Raw genomic sequence first — 14,891 nt, forward strand, 5'->3', positions numbered from 1 at the left:
GCCGATGATGCTGACTGTCACGGTACGCGCGAAGCGACCGTCCTCGTTGAACCCGCTCGCTAACAAGCCCCATTGCCACTTTATTATCGCAGTCGGATCGCCCGGGAATAGTCACAAATCACGCGGAACTGGTTATTCGGTGCGTCACACGCGCGTTCCTACATTCGTATATCTCCGCGGCATTACCTACCGGAGTACTTGGACTGGTTCACCTATATGAAATACAATGCGAAGCGCTCGCGTGGCAAGCGAGTCCGACCGGGTAGATTTCTCCAAAACTTACCGCGATTGTCATTCACGGCCGTTTTGATTACATAATTAGAACGCCACTGCGTAACGCGCGCCGCTACCGAGCTGGCCGCTTCAGTTCGAAAAGACGATGTTACGAAAATTTCGGGATTGTTATCTGGATTGATCGCACGATGATCCGTGAGAAATTTTAGACTCGTAGATTCGTGGTTCATGCCCTGTGACCTCACGTATTACGCATTTGCGGCGTAAGCCCAAGTAACGAAACATTTAACGGTGGAATTTCACATGCTCGTAAATACAGGATGTAATATGAACGTACATAAAGACAGGTTGAGCAATGTATATTATAATGAATGTTACATGGTCATTAACGCACGGTAATTTTATGAATTAATATTACTTGTTGTTAATTATACGGTAAATTACTGCGGTACCTGATATTGCTTCTTGACATCATCATCATACATAGCTACTAAGGGGATAAGGGGTAACACATATTTAAAAATTATCTTTCATCTAGATAAATGATTCATGGATGATATAAATATTAAACTCTAGATTGAGCAGTTCAGGATTAATAAAAAATACGTTAGCAACGACGCCTTGACTAACTATAATTATGTGATACCGATCTAATGCAAATCAGCTTCTCTTTCCTCGCGCAGCCCTGCGTTCTCGGCCATCGACTTTTCGATGACCTCGCATTAATTCACCGGTCGATATCCTTTAAAGCGGGAAGATCAATGCCCACGGCCGGCCCTAAATCACGTCTTATGACAAGAACAGATGTATGCTAGCCCGCCCTGTCGCGAATAGTCCTCCGCAATAAGGGGTGGACCGCGTACACGTCGCGATGTACTCGGCTCCTTCGGTAGTCTCTCCCCCGCACCCCCCTGTTCTCGTTCGGCTGCTTGTGCCCGCTTCGAATCTACGAGAGCACCGATGTCTCTCGTAGAGCACCGTGTCGTAGCTTTCAGGTACCTCGCGAGCTGCGGCGCACCGATGCTCGCATCCGTTGGTCGTTTACGGACCCAAGAGAGAGAGAAAGAAAGAGGAAAAAAGAGAGAGAAAGAGAGGAAGAAAGGGAGAAGGAGAGTATCCCCTGAGAAAAGAATACTCGCGGCACGTATGTAAAGACGATGGTATATCTGTATCAATTGTATGCATATGCGGTTGCGTGCCCTCCACCTCCGCTCATCTTCCGACTTCCTCCCATACCTCCCAACCCCCGTTCGACTCGACCGATTCCCTCGGTTGCCCGCGTAGCCCACAGGTATGTGCATACGTATATTTGTCGCACCTAACTATTATATGGTTTATCGTTATTGTTCGTCACCGACGAGAGCACCTAAGCGCTCCCCATTGCACCGCGAAACACGACGGAGAATGGTGCGCATGGAGGTAAGAGAAAGAGAGAAAGAGATACACGAGTAACCGTCGTGAAAGCAACATACCTTTTGCGATCGTCATTTGAATACGACTATGGATAACGCGATATCAGAACCGCACCGCGGTATCAAAGTTAATATTCAAATGGCCGATTCGTCTTTTGTTCGGGCTCTTCGGATCTTCTTCTCGATCCAGATCGATCGCAGATTAAGAACGACGCGGTTTGGCGTCGCGATTTTGCTCCTCGCTAAATGCTTGAAAACGATCAGAAATATTCGCGCTCGCGGCAGGTATCTCGCGTTATTAATTATCCGTTTCGCTAAATACTCTAAATGCGAGGAAAAATGATATCCAAGGGATGCATCTCGTAAAAGATGTCATACAGAAGACGATTCGATGAGAGGTATTGCCTCGCCATCAACCTTTACGAGGAACTTTCATCAACGAGATTTGTTTGCTTGCGGTAAACGTGGATTCGCACGGCATTCCGTTTCGACGTACGTAAACTCAGGCGCATTGAACCGTTATGCATCGCGGAAACTTCGTTTATTTAGAATTATTTATTTCAGACATTGTGAAGGACATGGTGAATCTACGCGCGTTCATCCTATATATGGAAACTTGCATTACAAACGGGATATGTCTGCGATGTCGACATCGTGGAAGAAGTTGAAGGACTAAATTTAGCATTGGCGGATAATCCACTATCCGCGAACGATCTCTCGAAGTCGATCCGAGTGACACTAATACTTTGAATACGATTGTATTAGGTTGGTGGATAAGTTCTTGCAATTTTTCTTTATTGAAATAAAACAATCGATACAGCATAAATTAATCAAAGTATTTTCTATCGTTTTCTTTCCAACATGCGAATACCACGTCGAAAGGAGTCATCTTTTGAGGCGATCCATTCATCGATCCATCGACAAGAACTTATGCACCGACCTAATACATGCATTGATGGTCTCAAAATATCAATCTTATGATTTGAGACTGAAGTCTCAGACTAAAATATATCCGAACGTTTCTCTATAACATGAAAGATGTTTCATTTTCCATGTCAAAAATTTTCTGAGAGATTATCAATGAAGACTGATCTTCGCGATGCATTTCCCGGCTCATCAACTAATTCAAGATACAACGCATTCCGCGCGCGAGTTGCATTCGGCAGTGAGATACGCAATCCGTGACATTTCTATACCAAATATATCGCACAAAGCGACGCCGCCTCGCGCTGTCATATTAAATATTATTTATGTGCCCCCGCACACAAAGAGAGAGCGACCGGTTGACTGGCTGGATCCGAGTGCTTCGAGTTCTCCGAGTGCATATATGCGCGCGGATTCGATGCACGAGCGGCGCACAAAAGCGCGAGCGTGGCTGCAAAAGGAGCTTCCAATCGAAAAACAATATCGATCCATTGTTCGGGTTGGCCAATAAATATCATAAATATCGGCCGGCTGAATTATCGGCCTGATCTCGCGCGCCTGAAATATCGTGTGCACCGATTCTCGTAGTCGGATTAGGGCTACTTTATTGACGTGCCCAGGCATGCGACTATGGTGCACATGGGAATAAGATTTGCACCTCATTGGCCCTTTGTATGGTCAGGGAAGGATGCAGCGGGTAATGTCGCAAGGAATCGCGGACTCGCATTAATCCTATAAATCAACAATATTTTATTTCTTCCCCTTAATCTGGAATCTGGAATCTGGAAGCTATAAGTGATTTTTAAAATTCTCTGAAGGCGTTGTGTTTGTTTGATGATGTTATTTATGATGTTATTGAGAGGAGTAAATCATGTTTTAATTACTTTCGATGTTATACGTGAGATCTTTCTTCTGTCTTATGTAGCTGTTAATTGGATCGTTGTTACCTGGCGGATATTCACGGTAACGAGAACACCACGTCGATCTTATTGTGCTCTTCCGCGTGTGTCCAATTTATTTGAAACTCAAGCAAGAGTTTCGGATTTAGACAGATACTGCCTTTGCACGATAAAAGAAACTTTCTCAACCGTAAATAAAAATGCGCGTATTGTACACTGTCACAGAGAGGTAACATTATATCGCATTTGTCCTCGTGTACCGAACTGAGACATGTATTTCTACTCACGTTTCAGCATCCCTTTGTGCGTCGCCCCTATTATGGATCTGACATCACGGCGAAACGATTGAACCTAGAAGAAAAATATGGCCGTGTTACTTTTAATAGACTTGACTATGTTTTTTTCGCAAAACTTCGGCGAATAAATCGCCCACTAAGATCGCTGATTATTATAACAGAATCTAATCTATAAACAATAAATTACACGAATTCTTTGAGCACTTAACATTGTTTAGCAATAATGTTTAATCATCATCGTTCGCAGGATAAATTCTGCAAAATTCCGCGATAATGGTACATCTACGCGTTTCTACAAAGCAGCGGAACAATTTGCATAATCTTCAAATAAAATTCGGAATTTAAAGCGTTGCATCAAGGGGATCTTATGACACAGGTTCAGCCATCTCTTGGCGGTGGCTGGAAGCTACGTTCATCCGCCAGTGGTCCTCAATTTAAAGATACTCCGCGTCCGAATAAATCGTAAAATATGAATAAAAACGCATTCAACTCTCAATAGGTGCATTCAATAAAAATATCGATCAATGTCGATCACCTCGTCTCTCTCGCATGATAACTTGGCGAACGAACGTGAAATAAATATCGGAATTCCGGAGCAGGAATCCAGACGCGATTGAGAACCAATGTTAAAAAGAACGATTTTCGATGCAGGAGGGAAATCCCCGGGCGGCCATACGGTCGCACTCTTTCTACCTCATCGATATTAGCATAGAAGAGCAGTTTGCAAAATCGTTACGCGTTGCGAAAGTGCACGTCTGGGCCTACTAAAGGCTATCTCGCCGAATAAAACGGTCTTTAAATAACGTATTACGCCGATACGTTCGCCGGACGAGCCTGACAGAAGGGTAACGCAGGCAGCCTTGGCGATTTTAATCGAGCGATCCGGTCCAACGACAATCGTTATCGGCTAAACCGCCAATCCGCCAAATATCCATTACGACACGATAATACGATTGTCACGGTGCCAAACGATATCGATGGCAATAACGAATTTATAGAATATTCACCGAAATATTTTTATCGTCGAAATAATTTTATCATCGAAATATAATTGCACGTTGTACTAAACATTGAAAAATTGATGCGCGCGATGAACACGGAGAACATTGCACGCACTTTGCGCGAACAAGCGCGCGAATTCAGACGCGGCGTAATCTGTCATCGAGTGGACGAATAAACACTGGCGAAGGGGTGCTACAGCTCAGGCAGCGGGAGGAAGGTAAGTGCGCGGAGGGGTGCGGGAGTGAAAGAGGATTGCCGATCCATCCATGAGAGATGACGGCAGTCCCTGAATGCGGGATAAAATCTCGCTGATGCCCGACAGAGCGATCTGCTGGATGGAAGCGAGAGGGCGAGTCGAGGGGAGAGAAAGAAGAGGAAAAATAACACATGCGGAGAAGAGACAGAGAGAGAAAGAGGGAGAGGGAGAGAAGGAGACGCCACTGAATGCCGCAGAAAGTAAAACTCAAGGCAGCGGATCCGAAAGGACGTTGAAGACTCCTCCAAATCCATATAAATTGTCGTATTGTTGGGAGACCGTGTCGCATACCAATTCGAGATGACGCCAGATGAACCCCTGAAAAAAAAGAGCATCGCCGACTGTTCAGACGATTGTCACAGCCGGTCGTGCTACAGCTACTGCCGATGTCGCGATACCCATCGCCAGGCGCGCATCATCATTGTCAGATCGCAAAGCTACTCGTGAGAATGTCGAGTTGAAACATTAGACTCCAAAAATGATTCTTGTAGTTTACATACAGCGTATGAATATTTTCCCCGTAGCTTTTTCTCTCGTTTGACGGTAATTGCTCGAGCAAGAAGTATCAATCATTCATCAGCTTCGTCTGCTTCGAATCCGCGCGCAACACGCATCGGCGATGGTGATTCACCATGGGATCTCACGGTGTATCCGTGGTTTTCTAGGAGTCGCAGTTTGATACAATTCGTCACTCCTGCGGTGGATCAAGGGGATTGCCGTGAATAACGAAACATCAGTCGGTCGGTCGATGTATCTCACCGGGAGAAGTTCGGGTCGCATTGTTATTCCGGCGGCGTTTCCGCCGCCGGTTCTCTTCTGCTACGCGCGTGGCTTCGCGACGCGACTTCCGATCGGCGGATCTCGACGTGAAATGTCTTTCGCGAGGTGCGTTTCTGCAGGTTTCCTCGAGCGAGCGATGCGCTGCAGTGAATTCCGGTCCGCCGAGCGATCCAAGAAGATTATCGACATGCATCATCAACCCGCTAACGTCCCTGAGTTCTCTTCTCGCTTACCCACCCTCATCGAAGCGCGATATACTGTCAGCTAGGTCTTTGAAGTCGACTGAAATATGATTCGGTACTCCAAAGCAGTGGTATCCAACTTAAAATCGCACAATTTAATCGATAAAGCTTTTCGTATCAACTCGATATATTATTTACAAATAAATTTTTGATATGGTATATCAAAAATTGAAATTTATGTTTTCTATCCACCGTGATGTTAGAATTTTAAGTTTCCGGTTCTGACGAAGTCAAGAGAGAGTTTAATTTTATTCGGAATCGTACATCCATATCTTGCCTCTATATATAACTAACACAATCATATTTATTACAAGGAAATTATCTATAAAAGAAAACCGTTAATAAAATTATTTATAAAATGGCTGACTCTTCTACTTCCACTTTTAGAAAGAAGCTCAACATCGAGTTCCTTTTTCGCAGTCACGCTTCGAGAGTTATTCAGAAGACGGTTGGACATCACTGTCCAAGGGATCATAGGCTGGTACCAAGCGGGGTTAGAAGTGGACCGGCGAGCAAAGACGTTCGTATGATCGCCGTTGCAGCGGGCGGCTAAGGGATTTCAGTCAAAATACAACTCCTTGGTGTACCGGCGGTAGCCGATAAATTATTATCTCCCGAAGATTAGCCCTGATGTCGCGACCCTCATAAATATCAGTATATTTTTGCGCGGTAAGCCGATTTCCTTTCTGCCGATGGCTTCGAAACGTAGCGGTTGCTGCCGAACCGCGCGCGAAATCCTTTCTTACCCCCGTCCGCCCCGTGCCGCTGTCGCTGCATCGCGATCCACGACGATCGTCCCCCCGCTGGAAGGCGCTTTATAGACCGGGAGATTAAAGATGCTTCTCGTGTTCCTTTTTAATTTCGCGCCTCTCGGCACCGGCGCGCTTGGCCGGCTCGCGCTCGGTTATTTTCAGTGGTAAAGTCCGTGTCAGCGAACGCCGAATAAAAGATCGAGATAATCGTGCGCGAGAAGATCCGCCGCCTTTCGATCTATGCGGCGTGTATCGGAGAACGCCGGCATGAGAAAGTGGAAGGAGCTGCGCGACGATAACACCTTTCCGCGCTCGCAGCTCGGTGTACCCGTGTGTCCTGCGTAGCATTAAACCCTCATGACGTATTCTTCGATCAATTTGTCAAGTGACATGTCGACCATTTGTACGCGTCGTAGCGTAATTGTAAAGGATAAGTTTCGAATACACGCCGATCCGTACATTGTTGCCGGAAAATCGGGGATTGGTAGATTTATAATTGGAGATTAATACATTTTACGGATGAATGTTCGTATGAGCGAAATGTAATGCAAATTTCTCGAAGTACGGTGCAGGCGAATTTAATGCAAAAAGTGGAATTTAGCGCAAGACAGAGTGACATTCTTTCCGCGAGTCATTTCTCGACAAGTATTCGGAGCAACTTGGCGAATATCTTGGCAATGTTCGAGGACACAAACGGTTCGCCATTTTCTCCCAGAACGCGCGATATACGTTCTTCTAAAACCTCTTCCGCCATATATGAGCCGGGTCTTACTGCCACGATATATTTTGCAAATCTTTCGCTATTTATCACCAGCGGCATTCGCGAAACCCTTGTGCGCGTAATGCTTTCCCCTTCGTTCGTCAACCGTTTTCATATTTTCGTGCCGCGCTATTTTCTGAAAGCGACATTGCCAGAGATTTCCATAATTCTGAGAAACTGTCGGTCGCACTGCGCGATCGTGCAAAATCTAAAACGCTATTCTTACACATCTTCTCCAGTAATGTAGCGAATTTTTGCAACGTGCATCCCAATCTCACTGAAAATCTGATAGTACATCCGTATACGCGCGCGCGTATGTCAACTACTTGCATTACGTTAATAACGAGTAAGTGAATACAAATCTGCAAAACATATTAGTATTAAATTTTATAAAATTTGCTCAGCGTATTCAAAATAAGAGTTTGTATCTTTAAATACTTTATCCTGAGGTTTGTGCAAAAAGTGCAACATTCTGCCAGATACATTTATCGATTTACTTGTGAGGAAAGAATAATTAGAATATAATACGCAGCTTCGAATCCGAGGCGGAATTAATGAAGAAAAATATGTAACAATGAAAACTAATTGTCCCTGAAAACTTGAAAGACTCTTATCAATGTGACAGCATCATTTTGTACTCCCGATCGTCCGGAGGAGATCTCTCAGTCGGATTCGAAGCCGCGTCGCTTTCCTTTCCATTTCACCCGAGCACAAACACCCACGCCGCGTCCTTTATCACGAGCCTCGCTGTACCTCGAAGGATCGCGTGTCGTGGAAGATAGCGGGGCCGTTTGTAAAATGTAAAATTCGTAATACATCGCCGCAAAAGTGGAATAAGCCGAGACATACGGGGTGGTACCATTGGCGGCGCGGCACCAGCGGCAACGGCGGCAACAGACACACACACACATATACACACACGTGCACATATATACACACAGAAATGGTAGGGTGGACAGAGGGTGGCGCGGCGGGGTGGGTGGTTTGAGGATACGGGGGTACGGGGACCCGTGTACGGTTATGTGTCTCATTTATCAGCACAGATATTATTATGGCTCTACGCGGCCGGAGCTAGGAATTTTACATACGTACGGACATTTGTACCTTCGCGATATAATATAAGGACGTAATAATGCGCACGCATACACGAGCGAGTCACCCCATACGAACCGCGCCACCCTCATAGCGCGGACACGCTCCCACACGTAGCCGCTTTCTTTTTATCCGTGGCGACGCGTCGGTAATTTGTACGTTGCGTGGCATCACCAAACACCGACAAGCATCGGCATTGCACGGGAAACAGAATGATGAAAATACGATCAGTAGCCATTAATCAATAAAACGTATCTTGATACGGAGAATTCGAGGATTAATCGCAATAATAGTATTATACATCAGAAGAAATATCATTTTCGCACGAAACGAAACACAAGCGAATACACCGAGGACTAAATTCTCCAAAATCTTCCTGTGGAGGAGCAAGGATTCTCAAGAATTCCTCTATCGAGAAATTGTCAGCGTGCGATAAGACCGGCTGTCCCGCCATCGCAAAAAAGATCATGCTCGCGGAAACGAGGTCGATCTTTCATTCACGTGGCGTAAGAGGAGCATGCACGTAGCACGTAGCGCAGGTACGTAGGTAAGATCCGGCGACCACCCTCGGGTCCTCCACCTCCCCCGAGTCGAAGGGGGGGTCCCACCACGGTCGTCAAACCTTAATACATTTACAGCTCACGGGAGCGCACGCTGGCTGCCGTCGTGAGCGGCAGCGCCGGATATCTGCCAGTGGATCTCTCTATAGAGTGTATCACGTTTGCGCATGTGAATATCGCACGTATAAGTGGAAGAAAGATGGCCCCGGGTCGTCCGTCCCCAGCGGCTAACCCCCTGATATATCGTTTACGTGTCTCGGCGTGCATACGTCGTTTGGGACACATGCCTCTTCTCCACCGCCACCATCTTCCACCTTCTTTCGCCTCCCGTCCCATCTCGTGCCACCTCCTCTCTTCACCTCCTTAGTGCCCCTCCTCCCGTCTAACCTACCCAACATCCACCCTCCGGTTTCCTCGAAGATTCCTCGCGAATCCTTACTTTACGAATTCAGGGGACGGTGGGACACGTTAGTTCGGGAATCGCGCCTGATACTCGCTCGTGTCTCCACCGGTTGGCCTAGTTCTCGAGTGGATGTTTCGACATGGACATGGTCCGACTTTCGGGTCTCGACACTATTGATAATGGATGCGATACTTGATTCGAACTAACAAGAACTATCGTACATCTAATGAAAAATGTTTGAGATTCCCAATACAGTGAGAGATGTCATGCTGTCATCTCTAATTATGGATGTTTATTGGAACAAGATCTTTTATTCGATTATGTCGAAATTTAAAGCAAGATTTATAAAACAGAAATCTGAGTAATAAATTTACCAATATTCCAATCGATATATTCGTGTTTTACTTATATTTTTCTGACTTCTCTCACCACCCCATCTGGCACGTCAAATATTTTCTTCTTTCGAATATCGCGAATCCTAACTTTACGAATTCATGAGAACGGTTAGTTTTTCTGAATGACACTTGACAGCCTAGTCGAATCGTACTTATATGATCTACTTTCATTTCGAAGACCATCTATTATTGTTAAAAAATGCTTAAAATATCCATCTTATTATATTATTGATCTAAAATGTTTTCGCATTCAAACTAGTATAGCTTTCTTAAAAATTCATCATGTCATTCTCCAACATAAGACACATATAACATATGTAATTATAATATAATCTACAACTGACATTTTTTCAATTTTGCTGATGAAACCAATCATGATTCCTCCAGCGAAACATCTTAGCTTTCTATGTCTCAACCGTAATTTGCACTGTAATCGACAAAATCCATCGACTCGATTAGCACACAAGTTCAATGTTCGCCAAGTAAGTTCAAGGTACGACGCAAGGAAGACGGCATCTGCCGGTCATTAGTCCTCACCCACAATGGCTGATTTATTAAACGATATTTTATTACGCCTCGTCGTTTCCTCGCCCAATAACGTCGGTACGAGCGTTCGAGAAGATGTTGGCGATCCCGTCGACGACCTTCCGATTCTTAGAGTTATACCTGCAGGCGTCTCGCGTACCCCATCGACGTGGAAGAAACACGCGTGTGTGTTACTGCTCGCTCGTTCGCGCACACAAGCGCGAACTCGCGCGCACTCGCCGCGCGCGATATCAGGCGCATTATCGCGTACGACATTACCCGGGCTTTGACTAATGTCCTCGAACGAATGCCTACGCTTCGCCGATTTATAATGCCGGTCAACGAGATGTGGACAAACACCGGGCACCAATATATTTCAGATTATGGCTAAGCCCCGCACACGGAGCGCCTTCCTCGCGCTGCGTCTCCGTCCGGTCGCGCCGACCAGGAGCGGATCTGGAACCAGACCAACATCAGAAGTGCATCTGCAGCGCTCCCTTCTTCACCAACCCTTTTTCTCTCTCTCTCTCTCTTTTTCTTCCTCTCTCTTTCTTTCATTCGTACTGAGATCCTTGATGATAATACCGATCGATGGTCCCGGCCACGTACACCGGGAATCCAGATACGTCTCCTCTCTTTCTTCGCCACCTCTCGACCTTTCGGCTTCTGTGATCGATTGTCGCTTTAGCGCACAATCCTCTCTGCGTGTATGTGTGTGCGTGTATGTGGAAGCGAATTTTTCTCTTGGTTCTGTGTGCGGTCTGTTGAGCGATACTGCATGATTTGAAATCCGTAAATTGCGTTTCAAAAGTATCCATATACATAAATTGTCACATTATGTAGCTGTTGTAACATATATATAAGTACATAATCATGAATAGAAATATTATATATATATACATATAAAATTTACATAAAATGTACTTTATTTAAATGATTTATTCACAACCAAAGAAATATGATTTGAATTATTTCTAACAAATTCAGTTATCCGCTATTACAACAAGCTGGATTAATAATACATTGCATGAAGGATACACAATTTATTATAAAAAAATAATCTAAAAATAATGCGCACAAAGCGATGCAGCATTCCGCCCATCAATTAAACTATCGCGCAATCTCATTAATTCTTGAGCAGCGTGGACGCCGACCGAGGGCAGGCAAGCGGATAGGTCACGGACTAGCTGTACCTGCACGCGCGCTCGTTTCCCTCTCTTTCTCTCTTCTCTCTCTCTCTCTCTCCCTCTGTCGCCTTTCTCGGCGCGGTCTCGCACTTTCCGCGGTGCAGTAATGCACTTATATAAATCAGGTTCAGCCGTGGACCACCATAAAGCATTGCTATGTTTCGATGTCCGTAAAGCATTCCTGGGCGGGTACGCGTTTGATTCACGCGTGCCCGTGTGTGGGGCAAGCTCCTAAAGGTACCCTCGCCGGGCTACAGGGCCCTGACGCGAGGGCCCCGTAATACGTACAACCACGCACCACCACCACAGGACAGGCGTGAGAGAACTTGTCGCCGGCGATAATAGTTTATTTGTCGCCGGAGCTCGCCGGCGACGGGAGATATGTTCCGGTTTCTCGTCCCGTTCCACACCCGTCGAGGATTGTTTATTATGCGAATTGAACGGGCCGAAGGCGATAAAGATCCCGTCTGTTCCTCTCCTCGGCGTGCCGCTCCTCCCGCGTGGACGCCCTTCCTCTCGCAGTTTCGCAAACGGCGCCTCGCACGCCGACGACGACGTCTGGCTCTATGTGTTATCCTGTTTTTGTCCCCTGTTACCGCCATCAATTTTGAATCGCGGCTGCAAGCCAATTAGATCTCGATATCAGATTACCAGCAGCTGTCGGGTCAACATCGATGAAACAATACGTTCGAGAGAACGAAGAAGATTCTACAATTCTCTACGAAAAAGTCGAGCATGATGGCAATCTTCTATCAAATTTTCTTTTTTTAAATTTTCTTTTTTTTATTTTGAACAACATTCTCTCTTTTGTTTAATCTGATATATTTAATAAATAGTATTATAATATTATTATAATTATTATAATTTATTAAATATTAAATAATGTTATATAGCAATTACGTAAAGTAGCGTAAAATATATTTTAATTGTGACTTATAATTTTTATTGAGAAAAAAGACTATGTTTAGGAGAGTAGGATACAGTGATCCATCTGACAGCAAGCACACTTTCATCCTGCCTTTTCTTTGCACCGCCTGGACGATACCTGCACGACACATTCTCACCTTCGACTCCGCTCGCTCTCGAAGGTGCGAACGAGGCTTAATTCGAGACCCTTGCGGCTCGATGGCCCCGATGACAAACGCCCCGACCTCGCAGCCAATTTTTTAATACCATTTCTGGTGACCAATCGCATCGTGGAAAATTATTGCCCGCTCCGCGGATCGTTTGTTTCTGCGCGGGAATCTACCTGCTAGCGCTTAAGCGCGACTCGCAGCCTCATACTTTAAAACGACATCTTTTTCTCCCTCGGCCGATTCGATGTCGCCGTGACCATATAATTTTCGCTTCGCTTCTCTCGTTATCTTGATTACTATTCGTGTATGCTTGTGTATCGATTTCCACTCGAATAAAAGGAACATAACGAATATTTCTGCTTCCTTTAGTGGCTCGTACCTCTCTAAAATAAATTAAAATTAACGCGACACTGAGCAGGATAATTAGTGTACCCGAAACACGTCAGGTTATTCGAGTCAAACAAATAATGCAGTTAATTTCCCTCGTTCTTGGCTACGACGTTAACAACGCCAATAAGTGCTGGTCCGCTCCCTTCAAAAGGCATTCCGATCACACGAGCGCCGCTATCGTTCTCCGATTAAACGCTAATAAGATCCGACTAATTGAACAGTGGAATCCATCGCGCCTATTAACTCGCACTGATTACAAGGGTGACTTACGCGCTGCGAGACGCGTAGAAACCAGCAAGAAATACCGAACGATTTTCATTCTGTGGGCTTCTCCGCTACCTCCCGACGAAACATCCGGGAAATGCTATTAGCGTCTAACTTATCGGCCAATTTGTCGTCTGGACTCCGAGGACGATTAACGTGCCACGTAGTGACGCAGATAGCCGAGCGAGCGAACGAGCGAGGAGGAAGAAGATAGGTCGGAGCTATTCTCGAGATCGTAGGAACCGACAAATCGTTTGTCACAGATCCACCAGTAATAACCCGAAGGCCAGCTTTATCGGTGACTAAGTAATAGCTACCAATAGGCGAGAAGCCTCGCAGTACCTTATCGGATCCATTAAAGGGTACACCGTTGTTGTGATTTTGAGGCATTGCCAAGACTAGTGGGTATCTTCGATCGTCCGTCACGCGTGGATTCTTTGTCGATCCTCAGAAGGACGCGTTAATGAAACCAGTTGCACGCAGGAAACGCGCTTCCTCTTTAACTCATGCGCGGCAGTACCTCAATAAATGACAGTAATGTCGAGTCTCTATTTTAATTCTCTCTAAATAAAGTATTAAAAAAAATCGGAGTACAGAGATACGAGAAGAGAAATTGAATCTTCCGTCCTAATCGATTAAAAAGTCCCATGATACGAGCACTTTGAGCAATCGCGATGTAGCTCGAGTTGCGCACGCAATACGGATTGCTGATTATGATTATTTATCACGCATGAAAGCACAATGCCCGTGTTTTCGCACTTTACGAGGCATTATAGGCAAACGAGCGGTCGCCAACCGTCGCGACAAGTAATATATTGTCCGCATTCCGACGCGATACGAACTTTCCGCTTGCGGCAAAGTCCGACGACGTAAGAAGCGTCCGCTATTAAGCGGCATGGTGAGTCGGTCAGGTTTCGTCGTACATGACTGTTACATACGTCAGGTAAGAATCCACGAGAACTCCTTGTATCGTATTTGTTCTTCGGGGTTATCGTATCTCATCTCGCGCTACGTGACGAGGAACGTAATAACAATCGTGCGTGCGCTCAACATTCGCAACTGGTTTCCTCGGTTTTTGTGATTTCTGAACGTTCATCGCGCTTTGTCCGCGCGAGCCTCGTGAGAACCGAGATCTATAATTTGACCCGAGATCTATTTGGGCAATCGATCAAAAGTTATAGATCGCGCGTGCATGCGAGATTGCCGGATGGCGGTTCGCACTTTAGACGGCCTTAATTTCCTTTTGCAGAATCGCAACCCTTAGTTCCCACGACGGTACCGCGCAAGCCGGGTAATGCACGCGGAAGAAAAAAGGGAGAAGCGAGATCAACGCGGTGTAAATCACTCGTTCGCGTCGCATTAATTGATATTTATTATCGGGCGGCGGTCTAATTGCAATTAATAGAAGACTTTGTCGGCGTTCGCGGTCTCGTGCGATGCGG

At 45.6% G+C, this 14,891-nt stretch overlaps 1 long non-coding RNA gene across 2 annotated transcripts in view; it reads right to left on the minus strand.

Moving 5' to 3' along the window:
• The window catches only part of LOC105276294, a 380,772-nt gene that overhangs the window by 257,454 nt on the left and 108,427 nt on the right, over positions 1-14,891 (minus strand). For both annotated transcript variants that reach the window (XR_003406934.1, XR_003406933.1), the window contains one exon: positions 3,757-3,820. This is a non-coding gene — a long non-coding RNA (uncharacterized LOC105276294). The remainder of the gene's footprint in view (positions 1-3,756; positions 3,821-14,891) is intronic.

Source organism: Ooceraea biroi, chromosome 9 (genome assembly GCF_003672135.1).
Source record: "Ooceraea biroi isolate clonal line C1 chromosome 9, Obir_v5.4, whole genome shotgun sequence".
NCBI classification, from domain to species: domain Eukaryota; kingdom Metazoa; phylum Arthropoda; class Insecta; order Hymenoptera; family Formicidae; genus Ooceraea; species Ooceraea biroi.